Genomic DNA, 22,886 nt, shown 5'->3' with positions numbered 1-22,886 from the left:
TGCCTAAAGCCACAAGTATTACTGTGTTACTGGCACCCATGTGGCCTGATTGGATGTTGTCTTTGTTTCGAGTTGACCAATTCTACCCAAAAAATGAGTCAGAGGCAGACTTTGAGAAGGAGTCTTTATTCACTAGCCAGCACTGTCCCATCCCACCACACGTGGGAGAGTAGCCCCAGTTAGCTACATTTAGGGGTTTTTAAGCAATGATCATTGAAGCAAGTAAGACAGCAGTGGCACGTGATACAAATCATTTAATCAACCAAACTTACATCAGTGCACAATACAAACTGTCCAATTAAGTGTAGTGGCACGGACCACCGGTACCCATCATACCCTTTTAAACTATGCAGTCAGTAAGAGCTGCATCGTCCTAGTAGTGAACAACAGAGCCAGACAAACAGGTCCTTCCAATTCCATGTACAGAAACTAATTTTGGGCAATCAGCTTACTGCCTGAGCTGTAAAAGAAAGGCAGGATTTTATCCTATAATGAGATACCATCTTGTAATAAGCACTTTTACTCCCCTTTTGGGACTTTCCAAGAACCCAAGGTTATAGCAAAGGTCAGGTTATGGATACATCCCAGAAATGTTTCAGAAGACCTAGCTTTACTGTTGCCATTTTCTATTGTCTGGGCTGTCACAGTCTGTCATTGCAGATTCGGTATCCAGATTTTTAATAAAAATACATTTATTTTAAAAGCAGAATTACAGACATAGATTTTTCATTCATTGGTTCATTCCCCAAATGGCCACAATAGCCATGGCTGAGCCACTCCAAAACCAAGAGCCTAGAACTCTGTCCAGGTCTCCCACGTGGGTACCAGGAGCCCAAGCACTTGGGCCATCATTTGCTGCCTTCCTAGACACACTAGCAGTGAGCTAGCGTCTAATTAAAGCATCTGGGACTCAAGCTGGCACTCATATGGGATACCGTATCACCAGTGGCAGCTTAACCCACTATACCACAAGGCTGGCCACCATTATTAAGAGTATAGGAATTAATGGAACTTCTCCTACATGATAGGACTTGATTTTCTTTCTTTTTTTTTTTTTAAGATTTATTTATTTTCATTACAAAGTTAGATATACAGAGAGGAGGAGAGACAGAGAGGAAGATCTTCTGTCCGATGATTCACTCCCCAAGTGAGCGCAACGGCCAGTGCTGTGCCAATCCGAAGCCGGGAACCAGGAACCTCTTCCAGGTCTCCCACGTGGGTGCAGGGTCTCAAAGCTTTGGGCCGTCCTTGACTGCTTTCCCAGGCCACAAGCAGGGAGCTGTAAGGGATCCCGGGGCGTTTAAGGCGAGGACTTTAGCTGCTAGGCCATGCTGCTGGGCCCTTCTTTCCCACCCTCCTCCCCAGAGCAGTTCAGTTAAGAAGAATAAGAGTACACAGATCACCTGGCCCCAAAAGAGAGAGGAAGAGTACAGAGACATGGCACAGAGCAAGGAGAAAGTGATAAAGCAGGAGGGGTGACGTGTAGGGCTAGGGAGAGACAAGTACAAAGGAGGTTTGAGACAGACAAGTGATCCTACGAACAACAGAGACAAACAGAACTCAGGAAACTGTATCTAGGTGAGCTGTTGGCCAAGCCCAGTCAAACACCATTTGTTATTACAGGTGGCCCATTAAGCTTGGCTTAGCAGAGCTCCTGATCAACCACTTGTCAGCCTTCCCTCCAGTGCTCACTTGTCAGCCTTCCCTCACTTCCTACTCACCGGGACTGTGTTTGTTTTGCCCAGAGCTGAGCAAGGACCAGTGCTAGCTTTGCCTCCAAGGGTCCCCCAGCCCTGGAGTTTAACAGATGCTGGGATGGGGCAGAGGTAGCCTTGTGGCCCAGTTTGTTAGCCTACCACTTGCAACATTGGCAACTCATATGAATGCACCTTGGAAGGCAGCAGGAGATGGTCCAAGCATTTGGCACCTATCATCCACGGGGAAGACCTGGGTTACAGGCTCTTGGCTTTGGCTTGGCCCAATTCTGGCTTTGAGGCGTGAAATAGTAGATGGAAGTTTTTCTCTCTGTGTCCTGCTTTTTCTCTGTAACTTACCTTTCAAACACATCATCCCAAAGAAAGGAAGGAAGGTGGTAGGTAGGCAGGCAGATGGGGACAGGGTGTGGTCAGGTGTGTCTGTAAGGGAAATGAAGGGGAATCAGGCCGTGCACTGGGCATTGCAGAGGGCTTTCCGGAGAAGGAGTGTCTTGAAGAAATACCTGAGTGTTTGCCAGGGCAAGCTTGTGCCAGGAAAGAAGAGGGAAGGCTGGGCATAGACGCAGCAGGAACCAGGTGCAGGTGAGAAGCGGCAGATGGTTGCTGGGGGGGCGTGGGGCAGCAGGACATGAGGCTCAAGGTGAACCTGGGGCCCAACCCAGGTAACCCAGGGTCATATTCAGATGTCAGCCACAGGACCAGCATTTGGCACAGTGATGAAGATGATGCTCGGGGCACCCGTATCCCACAGCCCAGTGCCTAGTCTGAGATCCATCTCCATTTCCCATCCAACTGCCTGCTAATGGAATCCAAGGAGGCAGCAGGTAGGAGATCTGCATGGGGTTCCTGGCTCCTGGCCTCGACTTGGCTCAGTGCTGCTTGTGGGCATTTGGTGGACTAAATCGAAGATTTCTGTCCCTTTCTAATAAAAGGAAATGTGATAAACAACACTTTTAAAAAAGTTGTTAGACCACTGATGCACAGGCTAGGGGAGATTTGTTTTTTTTCCCTTTTATTATTATTATTATTATTACTATTCTTAATTACATTGCATTATGTGACACAGTTTCATAGGCTCTGGGATTCCCCCAACCCCTCCCCATACCCTCCCCCAATGGTGGATTCCTCCACCTTGTTGCAGTGTTACAGTTCAAATCCAGTCAAGATTCTTTCATTGCAAGCATATACCAAGCATAGAGTCCAGCATCTTATTGTCCAGATAAATGCAATGGTTTCTTGGGGAGACCATCTCTGGTCTGAAGGCAGAGCTGGCAGAATATAATCCCAATCAATTAAAAGCCACAACATAACATCAACAACAATTTACAACATTACGGAATTATTTGACATGGTATTGAGTAACAAATATGTTAGAAAATGCAAGTTCTTAACCACATCCTGTGACTACTTCGTTGACATTTCAATTTTAGTTTATATACGACTGGATTCTATACACCTTAAAATGGCTATAGGGTACTATTCAGCTGTCTCGTGTCTATTTTCATTTTAGTATTTAGCAGTTTATAGTGTTGAAGCATAATTTTGCTGAACTTGGCAGATTTTAAGATAGTCTAAACTGGCTTATAACTCTAACAAGGCATATGTCAACAGTTGAGGTGCAGAACAGTTTTAGGAGGGGTGTGCAGAGAAATCTTCAATACCTTAGTCAGGAGCAACTAATCTTTGTGTCCTACTTAGTAAGGTATGTGTGAATCCACGCTGACCGTTTCCTGTCTGGTTCTAAGCTTTCCTTGTTGTTCTCTGTCGATCTATTCTAATTTTTTTTTTGGGGGGGGGCTCCTAGGAGAGATTTGGATTGTCAAACAGAGAAGGGGCACAGTGAGATTTTAGCTACACTACTCTGCCTGCTGTGTGGACGGTGGGCTGGAGCAGCAGTTCTTGTGTGAGGTCTCCTGAGACTATCTGAGCATCTAGCCCAGAGTCTGGCCTGGAGAAGAGTTCTGCACAGGGTGGTGATAGTGGTAGGAGGGGATGGTTCTAGGGGACTTCTGTGGAGAATCTCACTCAACAACCCTGAGGCACAGGAATTTTACCAGGCAGGTTTAGATAGTGACCTAAGGAGGCTCAGTGAGGTTGGATTTTGCATCCCACTTGCTCATCTGGCTCCAGGGCAGTCCTCTGCCCCACGGCCTCCTCCCTGAGGGACCTGCTGCTCCCAGCTGCCACTGAGGCAGCATTTGGCACCTGTGTCCTGCTTCAGGTCTATGGAATCCTTCAGGGAATGAGCTCACTCTGGCCTCAAAATAAGAGTTTCTGTGAGGTAGAGATTCTTATTCATAGCTTAAAAAAAACTGACTGAATGAAACCCAATGATGTGTCAAAGGTCACAGGGGAGGAGCAGAACTCCTACTCAGACTTACGTCTTCTGATTCCGTGTCCAGTGCTCGGCTCTCACGCTATTAGTCAGTGGGGGCCGCTGCCAGCCTCATGCACCACACGTCCCTGTGGCTCCGAGACCAGGGACTGCTGCTCAACTGTCTCCTGTCTAGGAAAATGCTTTTCTGGGGAGAGCGAGTCACAGACAAATGTGTTGCTGGCACATACTTCCTGCGGTTGGGCAATGGCTTCCGCCATCTGGAGCGGGTTTTCGTCAGCTCTCTGGATTTCTGCCAGGGCTCTCTGGCCCAGGAAGCTGACTTCCGGCCCGCCAGGCTCTGAGCCGACTCTGGCTTCCCAGAGGAGTGGGGCTCTTCACATCGTAAAGCGAGGGGCTGAGAAATTGAGAAATCCGATCTCAAGGAAGATTCCTCTCTTGGAAGTCAGCTGAACATGGGGGCAAGGAGAGCGGGGACCCAAGGGGAGTAGGGAGCCCCTCCATTTTTCTTTGGATCAGAGTGACCACACTGGGAAGTTGAAGGTCTTAGGACTAACAAACTCAAGTACATGTGAGTGGACCCGAAGAAAGGTAAGCAAAGCAAAGGAACTGTGGAAGAAACTGCACTCAGAGTTACAAACACAGGAGGTCAAGCACAGGCCAAGGGCAGAATGTTGATCTCAGCCTCATGGCCTCCCCTGTGGGTACATATCAGTAACAGAAACACAAGCTGCCTTCGTGGTTTTACTCCTTTGAATTACAGGAGCTTAGCAGCTAGCTGGTGGAAAACCTAACCAACAGATACATGATTACAACAGAAAGCTAAATTATCCCTGCTCTCCCCATCTCAGGCATCTCCAAACCACCTCTACAGAACTGGTGTGTAAAAATTGGTACTAACCATAGCCATTTCTTCAGCAGCGTTCAACATCATCAGCTTTTTTTTTCTTAAAGATTTATTTGTATTGGAAAGGCAGATTCACAGAGAGAGAAGAGAGCGATCTTCCATCCACTGTTTCATTCTCCAAATGGCCACAATGACCACAGTAAAGCTGATCTGAAGCCAGGAGCCTGCTTCGAATGCCCCGCATAGGTGCAGGGACCCAAGGCTTTGGACCTACTCTACTGCTTTCCCAAGTCATAGGCAGGGAGCTGGGTCGAAGACGGGCAGCTCGGACTCAAACTGGCACCTATATAGGATGCCTGCATCATAGGCTGAGGCTTAGCCTGCTATGCCATGGCACCAGCCCCAATGCATTTGTCTTCTTCAATGAGCTCATGATGACCTTACAAGGTAGAAACTACTGTGCTTTTATTTTTGTTAAATTAAGATTTATTTAAAAAGGAGAGTGACAGAGAAGTGAACTCTTCTACTTCCTGGTTTACTTCCCAAATGGCCTGAGAACCTGGAACTCCACTGGAGTCTCTCATGGGTTCAGGGGCCCAAAGTTTCATCATCTGCTGCTTTTCCAGGCCCATTAGCAGGGAGTTGGATTGGAAGCAGAGCAGCTGGAACCTGAACTGGCATTTCAATATACTGGTGTTACAGGTGGCAGCTTAATGTGATGTGCCACACAGTCCCTGGTTTAGCAGTTTCTAAGTGTGCATGAAGTACATCCACATTGTTGTTCAACTGTCACCACATCCATCTCCAGAGCCCTTTCATTTACCCCAATGGAAACTCTGCCCCCACGAATCAGTATGTCTTCACTTCTCACTCTCAACCCCTGGCAACCACCACTGCACTTCCTCTGGGGACTTGCCTACTCCACATAGTTCATACAGACTCTTAGTGCAGTGACTTCAGGATCATCCACGTGGTAGCATGTATCAGAATTCTTTTTTCCTTTTTAAAGTTGCACAGCTATGCTGTTGCTTGTAATGATACTCCATATTGGAGTGCTGGCTTGAGAACCAGCTGCTGTATTTTTTATCTAGTTTCTTGCTGATGCACCTGGCAAGGCAGCAGAAAATGATCCAGGTACGTGGGTCCTTGTCACCCACAAGGTGAGAGATTGGGATGGAATTCCTGGCTCCTGACTTTGATGTGACCCAATTCTGGTTGTTGTAGCTACTAGAGCAGTAGATTAATAGATAAAATCTCCCTCTCTTTCTTACTCTGCTTTTCAAGTACATACAATCTGTCTTTTAAAAGTATATTAGGGACTGGTATTGTGGTGCAGTGAATAAAGTGGGGCTGGCACATTGCTATAGTAGGTTAGACCTCTGTCTGAGGTGCCAGCATTCCCCATGGGCACCAATTGGAGTCCTGAATGCTCCACTTCTGATCCAGTTCTCTGCTTATGACTTGAGAAAGAAGCAGAGAGGAAGGCTCAAGTCTCTGGGCCCCTGCACCCATGTGGGAGACCTAGAAGAAGCTACAGGTTCCTGGCTTCTGATTGGCTCAGCTCTAGCTGTTATGGCCAGTTGGGGAGTGAACTAGCAGATGGAAGACCTCTGTGTTTCTCCTTATCTCTCTGTAAATATATCTTTCAAATAAAAAGGAAAATCTTAAAAAATAAAGTTGCCACCTGCGACACCAGCATCCCTTTTGGGCACTGGTTTGTGTTTGTTTGCTCCACTTCCAGGCCAGTTTTCTGCGAAGGTGCCTGAGAGGGTAGTAGAGGATGGCCCAAATGCTTGGGCCCCTGTAGCCAAGAAACTCCTGGCTCCTTTTGCCTACTGTGATTAGGGCTGTTATGAACATGAGTGTACAATTACCTCTTTAGTAACAACTGTGTTAAAATATAATCCGTATACTATAGAACTCATCTTCTTAAAGTGTAAAATGCAATATTTACAGTATGTTCACAGAGGCGTGGAACTATCATTACAATCAAATCTAGAATATTTCACTGCTACCCTCCCAAAGAAAGCTCATAGCTATATAGTCACTTCCAGTCGACCTCCAAATCCCAACCCCCTAGCCTGATCCTAGGCAACCACCATTAGCATGGGTGTTCCTATAGGTTCATCTCTTGTGAACATTTCATATCAATGGAATCTTGCAGTATGTGGCCTCTTTCCCTCAGCAGAGTGTGTTCAGGGATCCTCTCTCTGCTGCATGGCTCAGTCCCTCCTTCCTGTGGGTTGTGGATGTTCCTTCATGACGTGGCTCCCCCACCTGTCTGTTGATGGACACCTGCATTGTTCCTCTCAGTTTAGCTATTGTGAACAGTGTTGACATGAAATATTTGCGTACAAGGTCATTCACAGTCAGATACTTTCCTTGCTCTTGGGGATTTACCTGGGAGTGGAACTTTCAGCTCATAAAGTAACCCAAGGGTTAGCCTTCTGCAGAAGGGCTTGGCAGCCTGCTAGAAGAGCCGCCTGTGTGGCCTGCCCACCGGCAGTGTACTTCCCTCATCTGTTACTGATGTTCCAATGTCTTGGTGTGCGCCGTGGTCTGGTGACTCAGACATGTTTCCCTGATAGTCAGTGATCTTGAGCTCTTTGTAAGTGCTTCTTGGCCACATTCGTATATCTTTGAAGAAATGTTTATTCAGTTCCTTGTCAACTTTGAATTTGGATTTTCTTTCTATTATTGACTTATTCAAGTTCTTTGTATATTCTAAGCATAAATCTCTTGCCTGATTTGCAAATATATTTTTTCCTGTGGAAGATCATGTTTTTTTTTCCTGGTTTCTTTTGGTACACAAAAGTTTCACATTTTCTTTTCCTTTTTTTTTTTTTATTGTGTTTATTTGTTGAACAGTTTCGAAGCAGGAGCCCGGAGCTTCTTCTGGGTATCCCATGTGGGTACAGGGCCAAGGCACCTGGGGCAATCTTAATTGCTTTCTCAGTCTGTTATCAGGGAGCTGGATCAGAAGTGGAGCAGCCAGGCTTGCACCAGTACTCATTCTGGATGCTGGCACCACAGGAAGAGACTTAACGTGCTATGCCACAGCACCAGTGCCCAAAGCTCATGAAGTCCATTTTTTTTTTTTCAATATGCAAGGCAGAGAGAGGGTTCTCATTCTCTGGCTCCTAAATGCCCACAGTGTCTGGGGCTAAGCCTGGCCAAAGCAGGGAACTGGGAGCTCATTCAATATCTCCCACCTGGAGAGGTTGGCAGGAACCCAACCACCCAAGCCATCACCTGCTGCCTCCCAGGAAGTTGGAAATGGGAACAGAGCCAGATTTCAAACCCAGGCACTCCCACATGGGTTGGAGGAGTTACAGCTGGCATCTTAACTTTCAAGGTTAAATGTCTGCCTTGATGAAATGGCAATTTATCTATTTTAAATTTTGCAAGCCATGCATTTAATATTATAGCTAAGAAACCCTTGAATTCAGAGTTACAAAGATTTGCACCTATGTCTTCCTGCAATAATTTAGTAGCCTTAGCTTTTACATAAAGGTCTTTATCAGCTTCAAGCTACTTTTTTGTCCATCATATGATAGGAGACTAACTGCATGCTTTTGCATGAGCATATCTGCTTGCCTCTGCATTTGATAATAATTAAAAAAAAATTAAAAAAGAGACTGCGCTTGGTGTTTTTGCTCACCATTTTCTCCAAAGCATTCACTTAGTTCCTTGCTAGACCCATACAAAACCCTCAGTTCATACAGGCATGGTGACCAGATGCACGAATGATGGCAATTCAGAAAGGTCAAACAACCTGCAAAAGGTCACTCAGCGGACAGGGCTCCAACCCAGATCTTTCCATTTGCTTCTAATTAAGATGTTTTGTAGTTCTGAATTTCTGAAATTGTCTTGGTTAGCAAAAACTCTTTGTTACAAGGAACTAGATTTTCCGATAAAGTTCCGTTTGCTGCGTCTCTCTGCACTGCCTGGATGATTCCATTGTTTGCCAACAGGCAACTTCTCAAATTGGGTGGCTTGTGTTCCTTCTGCCTCTGGCTTCTCCACGCCTACCGCAGCCACACAGACCAAGATTCCACTTCCTTCTATGGCGGTTTTGTAGTTGAGAAGTTCTGGATACCTATACACAGCCTCCTGCTGCTACACAGTGGCTCCACAAACCCCCACGAATGTTTGGTGCAGCTGTTGGGGAAGGGTCTTGTGTGTTGTGGGAGGCATTCTGCATATGGGAGAGCTTTACATGCCCTGCCCTGTGTGTGGAGCAGCTTTGCTGTATCCTTGCCCTGGCTCTGATGTGGAGTTCCCTTTTTGGTCTGTGAGTTTGGGTTCTGGGGAGAGTTTGTCATCTCAGAGAACAGAGCCAGGTGTCAGAAACTCAAACTACAGAAACTTCAGTGGAACTCTTCCCAGCTTCAGTCTTGGCACTGCTCTGGCACGGCAGGTATTTGAGTCTCCAAAGGTGGGGGGGTGGTTGGAGGGAACACTGGGTTCCTCAAGGGGATCCTACAGTGAAGCTGAAACTGGAGTGAGTTGGTTTGCCTGCTTCCCCCCCCCCACTCCGCATTGGCAGTGTTGAGTTTGGGCTCCCCCTGTCGGAACCTTTGGCAAATAATTCCTTATACTAGGAAAAACTAGTGGTGGGCACTAAAGAAAGAAAGCTGGTTTGTGGATACGTGTTTGGCATCTTGCGTTCTCCTTAAAGCAATCTTATAGAAGGGCTCTATCAATCCTATTTTTCAGAGTTGGATCCTTAAACCTTCCCAAAGTCATGCAAGGATTTGAATCCAGAGCTTTCCTAACTCACTGAAGTCCATTCCCATTCTAGTGCCCTGAGCTGGGGGAACTGGTGGGGCAGAAATGATGTCTGGAGTCCTTTCTCCCTTTATGTCCCCATGGTCTATTATTTGCTTTGTTAGGGTGCCTTGGGACCCGGGGAACTCTGGCTCTGGTGATTCCACCCCCCACCTCAGAGCAGGAGGTGTGGAGCAGGCTCAGAACAGCTGGAGAGGGTGATGGCTAAATATTTAGGAGTTTTGCAAGCTGATTGTTAAAACTGTTTGTGGTTAGAAAGCTGTCCCTGGAGGGAGTAGTTATATTGTGAAAATTGGGAAGCACTGCAGATTACAGCTCCTCGCCTCCCCCACAAGCCGTTTTATCAGCACATCGTGGTCCTGAACTCTCTTGGAGATCCCAGATGCACCCCAATAGAGCATGACCTTGAGGCAAGAATGAGTGTTGAAGAAGACAAAGCCGGTACCCAGTGGTCACAAACTGTTAGCTGCAGACTGAAGAACCAGAGACCCACCTGCTGGGAGATGAGGAAGTGTGTGCATATGCATATGACAGAGGGAACATTGGTTACTCCTGGGTGAACAAAGTGACAATCTAAAAAAACAAAAACAGGCCCAGGCATGGCCTAGCAGCTGAAGTCCTCACCTTGAACACCCTGAGATCCCATATGGGCGCCGGTTCTAATCCCGGCTGCTCCACTTCCCATCCAGCTCCCTGCTTGTGGCCTGGGAAAGCAGTCAAGGACGACCCAAAGCTTTGGGACCCTGCACCTGCGTGGAAGAGGTTCCTGGTTCCTGGCTTCGGATCGGATCGGCGCTGTCTCTCCTCCTCTCTGTATATCTGACTTTGTAATAAAAATAAATAAATCTTTAAAAAAAGTGAGGAGGTCATGAAATGCACAGAAAGAGACAGAGAGATCTCCCACCCCTGGCTCACTCTCCAAATGCCTACAGGACCAGAGTGGGAGCTGAGAATGCAGTCCAGGTCTCCCACATGGGTGGCAGGGATCCAGCAGAGCCATCACTGCACCAGCAGGAAGCTAGAGTCAGAAACCAAAGCCTGGAGCTGAACGCAGATGCTCTTACGTTGACTGAAACACTAAACCCCCACTCCAGGACAGCTGTCCTTAGACCTGGGGTTTTGGAGAGGCCCGGGTTGCTGGTGGGAGCCTCTGACTTGCAGGTGGTAGCCTTCTTCTGGGGAAGTCCCTAGATTACCATGGCTACAGGGACTGAGCACACCAGAACAACCCCTGGTCCCTAAGAGCAAGTCTCCAGTGCTCGCTCTGATGCTGTTCGGGGTCATCTCTTTTGAGGATTGGAATCACAGCCTCCTTCCTTCCCTCAGGTTGAGATGCTTATGGAAACATAGTCAAATAAGAGGCATAGATTTGGCAGTGGGCTTGCAGAGGACAAGCTGGCCTTCCAGGCTCTCCCATGAGGGATCCCCAGAGGGGTCCCTGTTCCCCTTTTCTAAAGATCTTGCATCTGCTGGTTCACTCCCCAAATGACTGCAATGGCTGAAGCAGAGCCAATCTGAAGCCAGCAAGTTTTCTTTTTTTTTTTTTAAAAGATTTATTCATTTTATTACAGCCAGATATACAGAGAGGAGGAGAGACAGAGAGGAAGATCTTCTGTCCGATGTTTCACTCCCCAAGTGAGCCGCAACGGGCCGGTGCGCACCGATCCGAAGCCAGGAACCAGGAACCTCTTCCGGGTCTCCCACGCGGGTGCAGGGTCCCAATGCATTGGGTCGTCCTCAACTGCTTTCCCAGGCCACAAGCAGGGAGCTGAATGGGAAGTGGAGCTTCCGGGACTAGAACCGGCGCCCATATGGGATCCCGGGGCTTTCAAGGCGAGGACTTAAGCCACTAGGCCACGCCGGGCCCGAGCCAGCAAGTTTTCAAGGTTTAAGGCCGTTCTCTCCTGCTTTCCTGGACCACAAGCAGGGAGCTGGATGGGAAGTGGAGTAGCAGGAATGTGAACTGGTGCCCATGTAGGATACTGACATGAAGGACTAGGCAATTAAGCAAACATGCAGGCCTTTTTTTTTTTTCTGTGAACCAGCACAGCCCAGACCACCAGCACAGCAGAGACAGGGGACAATGAAACAGAACTTCCCTGAAGGCATAGGGTCAAACAAAGTTCTGAAAATTGAGAAACAGAGACCTGATTCAGGCATGGGCCCAGGGTTGCTCTGCTCTGTAGCCCCCAGGCAGGTGCAGACGTGACTCAGTCCTCGCGCCTACCCTGCTGCTTCCCTCTGGCACAGAACTCAGATCTCTATCTCATGACCCAACTTACTGTGTTAGTCTGATACCAGCATCTTCTCTTCTTACTCCCAGGAGTGTGACCCAGCCCTACCGGGGACAGTGGGAAAGCCACCATCTCCGGGTGAGCTCCCACACAGTGAGAAGTGGAGGCTGGTGGTGTGTGGCCTTTGGTTCCAGATATTGTTGGCTCACCCCAAAGCTATTGATTGTGACCAAATAAAACCTCCACTCCCTACTGCGGATAGTAAGATCTGTGGGACTGAAGTGCAGGATTGATGGATCCTGTTGGTAAGGCAGGCTTCCACCTACTGGTACCGCTCTCTCCTGGGCAAGGCTTGATCTCACAGGCTGCCAGTAACCGACTGCATGTTGGCTGGGCCTCTTTGCCTAACTTGAGAAAGTCTCCTTGTCTAGTTTGTGCACATCCAATTGGTAGGTATTGTCCGAGGGACCAGGAGCTGCCTGGGTCACTGGGCATGTTGGGAACAGGATAGGCCGTTTCATCCCCACAGAGGCTCCAGGATGATGGGAAGAGACCTTGAAGGAGTAGTTGGAGAGTGGGGCATGTCAGGAAGGAAAGTGCAGGGATCATATTGGAGTTGTCCATAGTGTCAGCATGGAGTAGGCTCTAATATATCTGATCAGAAGAATGAGGGATGCTAGCTGAGAAGAAGAAGGATGTGTGGTATGTGTGTGCGTGTGTGGTATATAGTGTGTTTATGTGGTTGTGTGTGAGTAGGTGTGGTGTGTGATGTATATGTGTGTGATAGGTAGTGTATGGGGTATGTGGTGTGTGTGTGGTGTGTGTGGGGTATGTGGTTGTATGTGAGCAGGTATAGTATGTGTGTGTTGAGTGGTATATGTGGTAATGTGGTGTGTATATGTGTGTGGTGTGTGTATGGTCGTGTATGGGTAGGTGTGGTATGTGTGTTGAGTGGTATATGTGTGGAATGTGTGTGGTGTGTGTACATGTGTTGTGTGAGTATGTGTCAGTAGATGTATGTGATGTATTGTTATGTGTGTGACTGTGAGTAGTACCGGTAGGTATTTTGTATGTAGGATATATGCATGTGTGTGTTGTGTGAGTAGGTGTGTGGAGGTGTGTGCATGTGTGTGTGTTGTATATGATGTATATGTTGTACATATGAGTAGGTGTGGTGTGTGTCAGTGTGTATGTGTATGGTGTAACTAACCCTTCTTTAGCTCAGGAGTTCGGGTTGGCAACAGCTTTCCTGAAACTTCCAACACTCTAACAGCAGGTGAGAGAACCACAGCACCAACATGCACACCATTAACCAGATGAGTTTTCCTAACCCAGCAAGGCCTGGCAGGTCACTTCCCCTGTGTTTTGAGAACAGTGGTTGCTACCCTTTCTTGGGCTACTGTTTTCTATAAATTCTACGTAAATAGAATTTGACCTTATATACATATAACTCAGTCTATGTGTTACACGGGATGTATATATTGGGAATATATTATGTGAAACATTACAGCCAGTACTTGATAGCCATTATTATTATTTATGTGCACCACCCTTATATCCTAAAGCACTTTTTTTTTTTTAAAGATTTTTATTATTATCGGAAAGCCGGATATACAGAGAGGAGGAGAGACAGAGAGGAAGGTCTTCCATCCGATGTTTCACTCCCCAAGTGAGTCACAACGGCTGGTACACGCCGATCCGAAGCTGGGAACCAGGAACCTCCTCTGGGTCTCCCACGCGGGTGCAGGGTCCCAAAGCTTTGGGCAGTCCTCGACTGCTTTCCCAGGCCACAAGCAGGGAGCTGGATGGGAAGTGGAGCTTCCGGGATAAGAACCGGCGCCCATATGGGATCCTGGGGCTTTCAAGGCGAGGACGTTAGCCGCTAGGCCATGCTGCCGGGCCCTATCCTAAAGCACTTTGATAGGCTGTGTGCTCTCACCATCCCTTCCCTTCGGTCTTGTTTGCCCAGTGAGAGCTCGGGGTCCTGGAAAGCCCCGAAGTTGTTACTATTCAGGCAGCTGAGGGGGTTTAGTGCCAGGACGGCTGTCATGTGTCCATCCCGCAGCCACACTCCGGGGAGGGGAGTGCCTGGCCTGACCTGGAGACCTGAGGCCGAGAAGCCAGGGAGGCCCGAGGCTGCAGCAGATCTCCACGTGGGATGAAACATAAACGTTTCTCTGGGGTTCGGGGCTTTAAATTGAGCGCCCCGTTTCCTGTTTGTATTTCCTCACCGCAAGTGAACCTCGGCTCTTCCGACTTTCACTCAGGTTTCTGGCCGCACTCACACTGGTTGCTGGCCGGGGACGTTATTGCTAAGCTCCAGCCAACGGCTTCCTTCTTGGGTGGTTTTCATAAAGAAACAAAGTGTTTTTAAAAATTGGTGCCTACAGGTGCCCGCCCACGGGACCACCCGAGGAGAGACACATGCTTCTGGGAAGCCGGGTGGTCCAGCATCTGTCCTGCCTTGCGCCTTCGCACAAAGACGCGCCTTCCCCAGGCGGGGGTCTTCTTGGACAAGGGAAGCCCGCAGAAGCGTGCAATGAACAGATGCCACGTGTACCATTGTCTTCCACAGCCATCCAGCAAGGAGCCACACGGGGGGGTGGGGAACACAGCCCATCTCCCCGGGTGGCGTCACTGAAATAACTCATCGTGTGATTGGGGGTTAGTGCAGAGTGAAGTCTCTGTTAATCACACGGCTTTACGGTTCATGTTGGCTAAGTTAATGGGAACAGCTTTCTCATGGGTTTCCGGTCGGGACAGCGGAAGCTATGGGCACAGCTGCAATAAGGTTTATGCTGCTTACTTCTGCACAGACTAGTAGGAGAGGTAAAGAACCATACTTAAAAAAAAATCATTTATTTAAAAGTCAGAGTTACAGAAAGAATGAGAGATAGAGAGATCTTCCATCCTCTGGTTCACTCCCTACATGGCTGCAATGGCTAGGACTGGCCTAGTTTAAAGTCAGGACTCTCATGTGGGTGGCAGGGGCCCAAGCACTTGGGCCACCCTCCAATGTTGTTCTAGGCACATTAGCAGGAGCTGGATGGGAAATGGAGCAGCTGGGACATGAACCAGTGCCAACATGGAATGCTGATGTGGCAGGTGGCAGATGGCAGCTTTCCTCATTGCGCTACAGTGCTGGCCCCAAGGATCTGTACTTTCAGGAGTGGTAAGGTTTGGCACTTGTGTTACAGCATTCCTTTGCTATCACTCAGGAATAACTGCTCAGGCATCTTGCTGTGTTTCTTGGAAGGATTTGGGACAACACTTAAACCTTCTGAGACACCAGGACTAAGATGGTTCCACCGTGGCTGGTGGTTTGCCATGGCATATTGTGTCCTGAGGCCTTGGGCCCTGCCATGACCTTGGCCCTCCCACATGACACCGGGATAGTCCCTCGGGGCTTTTGGTACCCTTCTGTGACATTTCAGTGCTTATCTATGACTGTTAGGTATCTGATGTCCTCCTGAGGAGGGAGGGATTGCCCTGGAGGGAGAAAGTAGAGTCAACATTACTTAGTAAGCTTTTAGGGGTCTTGCTTTTAGGATTATTACGTTTGGATTTTTGAAATTCCTTTAATTTTCTCATATAATTTCTTGTTTTATTATTGAAAATTTACTTGAAAGACAGGCAGATCTTTTATCTACTGGTTCACTCCCCAAGTGCCAGGGCTGGCCAGGCAGAAGCCAGGAACCAGGAGCTCCATCCAGGTCTCCCACATCGGCGGCAGAGACCCAGGTACATGGGCCATGGTCTACTACCTCCCAGGCTGGGAAGACTCAAACCCACCACTTCTGATGTGGGATGTGGGGCTCCCAAGCGGTGGTTTACCCCACTGTGCCACAATGCCAGCCCCTGTTGAGGGAATAAAATGGGTGATGTATTCTTCATTGCACATCGGAGGGGAGAGATGAATGTGGAAAACCATTTCCCCAGAATTCAAGCATCAGTAAGCACCATAGAAGTGACACATGAGAAGCTCTTTGAGGACGATGAAAGAATGTGGGGGGAAAATTTCCCTCAAAACAAACCACGTTTGCCAGAAGTTAGATCTTACTGGTGGGCATCAGAGGACTTGTTCTGTTGTAGTCTTCGGCAGCTAGTTCAGGGTCATGAGCTTGAAAGTCACACCTTCCCCACCTTCGTGGCCCTTCCTGCCCACCTGTGACACTCAGCTAGCATGTGGAACCTGAGAGGGGGCAGTGTTGCTTTGTTGTGTGACCACTTTGCTCATAACCCCCCATAAAGGCCCATGATATGGAAGGGTTCTCTCTCTTGGTTGTGTGCTTCCGTCGCTCTTGCACTCCGACTCTTGGCCTCCCCAGTCCCTGCTTGCTCTCTGCTTCCCACAGATTCCGAGGACAGGTAGTTCCTGAGCAAGGCCCCTGTATGTGTGTATTCCTCACCCTTTGTTCACTGTTTCTGTGAGTCAGTGAAGATGCAAATGCGAAGATGATTTGTATTTCTGATTTGTGTACTTTCAACATTTCCAGGAGAGGTGAGGCCTAGAGGTAATGGAATCTGGACAGAGAAGCCAGGAAAAGGTGTCTGCAGCTTTCCAAGTGAGTTCAGGTTATTTATTGCCTGTCTCTTGGGATAATTTATATTGTTAGGGAAGCTGGGACACAGGTCTTCAGTTTAATGGATGGACTTCACGTTAATGACCTTTTGTTCCTCTCAGGGTTTCAATTCAGACTAGATTGCCATGTGGATTTGTCATTTGCTAATTTCTAGTGGGCCCTGCCATCACCAAGCTTGGTTAATAATACACCTTAATACATCCTAGACTTGTCTGGGATGATCTCTTTTACACTCTACAACAAGTCAAGGAAAAAGCCATATTGGGCCTGGCGCAGTAGCCTCGTGGCTAAAGTCCTCACCTTGCACTGCCAGGATCCCATATGGGCACAGGCTGTAATCTCAGCAGCCCCAATTCCCATCCAGCTCCCTGCTTGTGGCCTGGGAAAGCAGTCAAGGACGGCCCAAAGCCTTGGGACCCTGTATCCATGTGGGAGACCTGGAAGAGGCTCCTGGCTGCTGGTGCAGCTCTGGCCGTTGAGGTCGCTTGGAGAATGAATCATCGGATGGAAGATCTTCCTCTCGGTGTCTCCTCCTTTGTATATCTGCATTTCCAATAAAAATACATAAATCTTTAAAAAAAAAAGTCCTATCAATGGAAGGAAGGTAAAATCTTTCTGAAAAATATTTGCAGAAATCGGGCCCGGCGCTGTGGCCTAGCGGCTAAAGAATGCACCGGGATCCCGTATGGGCGCTGGTTCTAATCCCGGCAGCTCCACTTCCCATCCAGCTCCCTGCTTGTGGCCTGGGAAAGCAGTTGAAGATGACCCAAGGCTTTGGGACCCTGCACCTGCGTGGGAGACCCGGAAGAGGTTCCTGGTTCCCAGCTTTGGATCGGCGCAGCACTGGCTGTTGCAGCTCACTTGGGGAGTGAATCATCGGATGGAAGATCTTCCTCTCTGTCTCTCCTCCTCTCTATATATCTGACTTTGTAATAAAAAATAAGTAAATCGGGCCCGGCGGCATGGCCTAGCGGCTAAAGTCCTTGCCTTGAAAGCCCCGGGATCCCATATGGGCGCTGGTTCTAATCCCGGCAGCCCCACTTCCCATCCAGCTCCCTGCTTGTGGCCTGGGAAAGCAGTTGAGGACGACCCAATGCATTGGGACCCTGCACCCGCGTGGGAAACCCGGAAGAGGTTCCAGGTTCCCGGCTTCGGATCAGTTCGCACTGGCCCGTTGCGGCTCACTTGGGGAGTGAATCATCGGACAGAAGATCTTCCTCTCTGTCTCTCCTCCTCTCTGTATATTTGGCTGTAATAAAATGAATAAATCTTTAAAAAAAAAAATAAATCTTTAAAAAAAAATATTTGCAGAAATCAGTCTTTAGCAGGACTGTGAACTTTCCAGCGAGAGTATGGGTGTTTACAGGCAAGCCTCCCACCAAGCTCTGGAGACCACCTATCAGTACCCCTCAGAGAGTTCAGTACTGCAGGAGCTGGGCCCGGCCAAGGTCTCCAGTGTCCCTTACTGTCTATCAATGAACTCACACAGAGGAAAAACCCTGTGAGGAAAAAGCAACTGGCAAACCTTGCACTCTGAAGGCAAATGTCAATCTCAGCCAGTCGCACAGAAGGAACTGTGAAAGTGAAAGAGATGTGGAAAAACCCTGGGCTGGGGGTCACAGCTCTGCAGGCTCCTGGGGAATTCACGCTCAGGAGCAATCCTGTGCTTCTTAGAGAAGGGTCCTGTCACGTGCTGCTCGCCTTCTACTTTCTTCTCTCTGAGAAGCCGTCTGCCTGTTTGTCCTTCTCCTTATTGCTAAGAGAGAGAGAGAGTGTGTGTGTCGGGGGGGTAATGTAAATGAGCCCTGTTCTCAGATATGAATTTTGTTAGTAACTATTCAGTCTATAACATTCACAAATGGGATGATATATACAAAGGACCTAGCCCAGCAACTGGCGTTGTAGGAGAACTCAATAAACTCTGAATGTTTAAGGGAAGGAGGGTATTTGGCGTAGTGGTTAAGGTGGCACTTAGGTTGCCCATATCCTATATCAGAGTGCTTGAGTTTGGGTGCCAGTGCAGTGGCTCAATTGGTTAATCCTCCCCTTGCAAATGCCAACATCCTATTCAGATACTGATTTGTGTCTTGGCTGCTCCACTCTCCATCCAGCTCCCTGCTGTGGCCTGGGAAAGCGGTTGAGGATGGTTAAGTCCTTGGGACCCTGCACCCACGTGGGAGACCTGGAAGAAGCTCCTGGCTCCTGGCTTTTGATCAACTCAGCTCTGACAGTTGCATCCATCTGGACAGTGAACCAGCCAATGGAAATCTCTCTCTGTGTGTCTCCTTCTGTCTGTAAATCTGCCTTTCCTATAAAAATAAATCAATCTTTGGGCTAGGCGGCGTGGCCTAGCGGCTAAAGTCCTCGCCTTGAATGCCCTGGGATCCCATATGGGCGCCGGTTCTAGTCCCGGAAGCTCCACTTCCCATCTAGCTCCCTGCTTGTGGCCTGGGAAAGCAGTTGAGGACGGCCCAATGCATTGGGACCCTGCACCCGCGTGAGAGACCCGGAAGAGGTTCCTGGTTCCTGGCTTCGGATCGGCGCGCACCGGCCCGTTGCGGCTCACTTGGGGAGTGAATCATTGGACGGAAGATCTTCCTCTCTGTCTTTCCTTCTCTGTGAATATCTGGCTGTAATAAAATGAATAAATCTTTTAAAAAATAAATCAATCTTTAAAAAAAAATGATAAAGAATGCTTGAGTTTGAGTCCCAACTACTCTGTTCCAGATAGGTTTCTTGTTAACATGCACCATGGCAGACAGCAGGTTGATGACTAAGTACTTGGGTCCCTGCTGTCCATGTGGGAGACCCCAGTTGAATTCCTGGTTCTTGCCATTTGAGGAGTGAACCAGCAGGTGGAAGATCTTTCTCTGCCTTCCTACTAGTTAATAACAAAATAAATAAAAACAATTTGAAAAAACCAATTTAAAACATCATTTTTTTTAAAGATTTATTTATTTGATTACAAAGTCAGATATACAGAGAGGAGGAGAGACAGAGAGGAAGATCTTCTGTCCGATGATTCGCTCCCCAAGTGAACCGTAATGGGCCGATGCGCGCCGATCCGAAGCCGGGAACCAGGAACCTCTTCCAGGTCTCCCACGCGGGTGCAGGGTCCCAATGCATTGGGTCGTCCTCAACTGCTTTCCCAGGCCACAAGCAGGGAGCTGAATGGGAAGTGGAGCTTCCGGGTTAGAACCGGTGCCCATATGGGATCCTAGGGCGTTCAAGGCGAGGACTTTAGCCACTAGGCCACGCCGCTGGGCCCAAAACATCATGTTTTAACGAGTGTTATTGTCCTTTCAGCTGTAGCCTCTTGGGCTTTATGTGTCCAGGTCTTCCGACTTGCCCATGTTTGTCTCTTCCTTTGTGTTCTTCTATTTATCTTAAGTTCCTCCGTTGTTGAAATAAGGAGTACTTGGTCTGAGTCACCTACAAAATGTTAGATAGCTCAGAGCAGTAAAGGAGCTTAGGAGAACACCTCATCTGAGCCCTAGTCCTAGGCATGTGAGGTATTGATTATCTCTGCTTGAGGTCAATATACGTGGCATAGTACGCTAAGCTGCCGCATGTGGCGCAGGCATTCAGATAGAGGCTGGTTCTAATCCTGGCTGCCCCATTTTTGATTCAGCTGCCTGTTAGTATGAATGGGAAAGCGGCAGAGGATGGCTCAAGGCCTTGAGACCTTGTACCCGTGTAGGCTATCTGGAAGAAGCTCCTGGCTCTCAGCATTGGATCTGCTCAGCCCTAGCCATTGGGGTTACTTGGGGAGTGAGCCAGTGGATGGAAGATCTCTCTCTCTTTTGATCTCTTTCTGTCTCTCTGTATCTCTGACTTTCAAATAAAATAAATAATTTTTTAAATGCCCCTTCCCCTTTTTTTTTAAAGAAGTAAATGAATGTAGGCAGGGTGAGGTGGTTTGGGAGACTGTTGTAGGCTTAGTGGGGCAATGACTAATTTCTGGATCTCCTGACTTCAGAGCACTCAGATCATGAAGCAAAACTTAACCTTTATTTAAAACAGGGGCGCTTAGTGCACCACCGATCACAGCAGTTTCACTGGGTGGTGGTTTCTGGGGAAATGTCCCGACTACCTCTCTTTCCAAATCACAGGCCCAATTGGCACTAGAAGCATCAAGTTGCATCTGCTTAGTTTGGGGACATCCTGAATGATGCTGCATCTGGGCCAGAACTGGACCACTCCCAGAGGCTTCGGTGCCTCCCCTCCTTGTGGCTACTGAGCCCCACATTCCTGCTGCCCTCCTGGTGGTGGCTGAGCCTGGTGGCAGCAAGGGCAGGGAGAGATGACCAGGACAAGGCCTTTTAGAAAGAAAAAGAGAGACAGAAACAGCCCTGTTGTCTGGGCCTTTGATGTAACCTTTACTTAAAATAGCTGAGATTCCTGGGCTCAAGTCAGTGGGAAATCTAGCCTGGAATCTGGGACCTGCAGGCTTGTTCTCCACCCCTGTTCCCCTAAATGTCTCATATTTTCAGTGTAAATGTGCTTCTATGAATCAGGATTGAAATAAAGTCCAGATGTCAGACAGTTAATGTGTGCGTTCTCTAGCCTATTCTTTCCATCCTTTGCAATGCACGTGTAGGAGCAACCACATTTTTTTTTTTTTAAGTCTTACAGCACGGCAGCCTAGGCTCTGCTGATTCTCCCTTGGCAGGCCTTCCTGTTTTCCCTGACCTGCTTGGGAGCTGCGTTCCAACGCCTGATCAGACTGCAGTTCAACGTTCACTTTTGCAGTGAACGTCCAATGGGAAGTCACACTCCCTGCTGGTGTTTCTTTTGATGACGTCAGAAGCCATTGGTGACCCTCAACTAGTCTGGTGTCTTATCAGGAGTCACAAAACGGTGCTTTCGGAGTCCCATCAGTCCTTTGTTCCTTTACTAGATAAACTACTACTGCAAGGCAAATTGCTTTATCCTCCATGTGGTCAGTTAGGGTTCCCCTGGGGAAGGTAGCCTTAACGTTTGAGTTGCTGTACCACCGTTTTCTCAATTGCTGGGTTGACAATCTAAATTCCACCTAAAGTGGCCACTTTCAAAATAGCGAATGAGGGTCTGGTACGATAACCTAGTGGTTAAATTCCTCGCCTTGAATGTGCCGGGATCCCATATGGGCGCTGGTTCTAATCCCAGCAGCTCCACTTCCCATCCAGCTCTCTGCTTGTGGCCTGGGAAAAACAGCTGAGGATAGCCCAAAGCCTTGTGACCCTACACCCTTGTAGGAGACCCAGAAGAGGCTCCTGGCTCCTGGCTTTGGATCAGCGCAGCTCTGGCCGTTGCATTCACTTGGGGAGTAAATCATCGGATGGAAGATCTTCCTCTCTGTCTCTCCTCCTCTCTGTATATCTGACTTTTCAATAAAAAATAAGTCTTAAAAAAAAAAGAATAGCGTATGAAACCAGAGATTTGAACATGCTCAGTATACTTTGGGTCATTGCGATTGTTCCTCTTAGCAGTCTTCAAATTGACCAATCTTTAGCAAGTTTTTTAAGATTTAGTTTATTTTTCATTTGGAAGGCAGAGTTAGAGAGAAGGACACACACACACACACTCACACACACACACACACACACACATCTTCCATCTACTGGTTCACTCCCAAAGGGCTGCAAGAGCCAGAACTGGGAGCCAGGAGCTTCTTCCCGATTTCCCAAGTGAGGGCAGGGACCCACGGACTTGAGCCATCCTCCATTGCTTTACCAGGCCATAAACTGGTAGCTGGATTAGAAGCGGAGCAGCTGAGACATGACTCAGTGTCCATGTGAGATGTTAATGCCACAGTTGGAAGCTTAGCTTGCTATGCCACCTTGCTGGCCCCAAGAATCTCTTAACCCTCTTTTGAGATATTCCTGAGATTAACAGATTCTTCTTTTTGACAGATTTTTCTTACTTTTGAAAAAATGCTATCTTTAAGAAGGAAAAAAGAGAATGTGGAAACAATGATCTTACCTACTTTCTTGTAGCCCTTGATCCTTTGTACCCTAATCAACTATGTAAGGATCATCAAAATATAATAATAATAATAATAATAATAATAATAATAATAATGTAAAGAAATGTTATTTGAAAAGCAGAAAGGGCAAAGGAGGATGCTTCCATGCTCTGATTCTGTGATAGCTGAGCGAGGCTGAAGCCAGGAGCTAGAAATTCCCTCCTAGTCTCTCATGTAGGTGCAAGCACCAAGGCCTCAAGCACGTAACCGTCAGCTGTGGCCTTCCAGGTACGTCAGCAGGATGAGGTGTGGAGGAGCAGAGACTAAGTAGGCATTCTGATACAGGATGTAGATTTCTCAAGCTGTGACTTAACCCATTGTGCTACAACATTTTCTTTATCCTCCTCCCCCCTTTTTTTTTTATGCTTTGTAGT

This window comes from Ochotona princeps, chromosome 1 (genome assembly GCF_030435755.1).
Source record: "Ochotona princeps isolate mOchPri1 chromosome 1, mOchPri1.hap1, whole genome shotgun sequence".
Lineage (NCBI taxonomy): Eukaryota > Metazoa > Chordata > Mammalia > Lagomorpha > Ochotonidae > Ochotona > Ochotona princeps.
The sequence above is the reverse complement of the archived record's forward strand: the minus strand, read 5'-3'. Positions refer to the sequence as shown.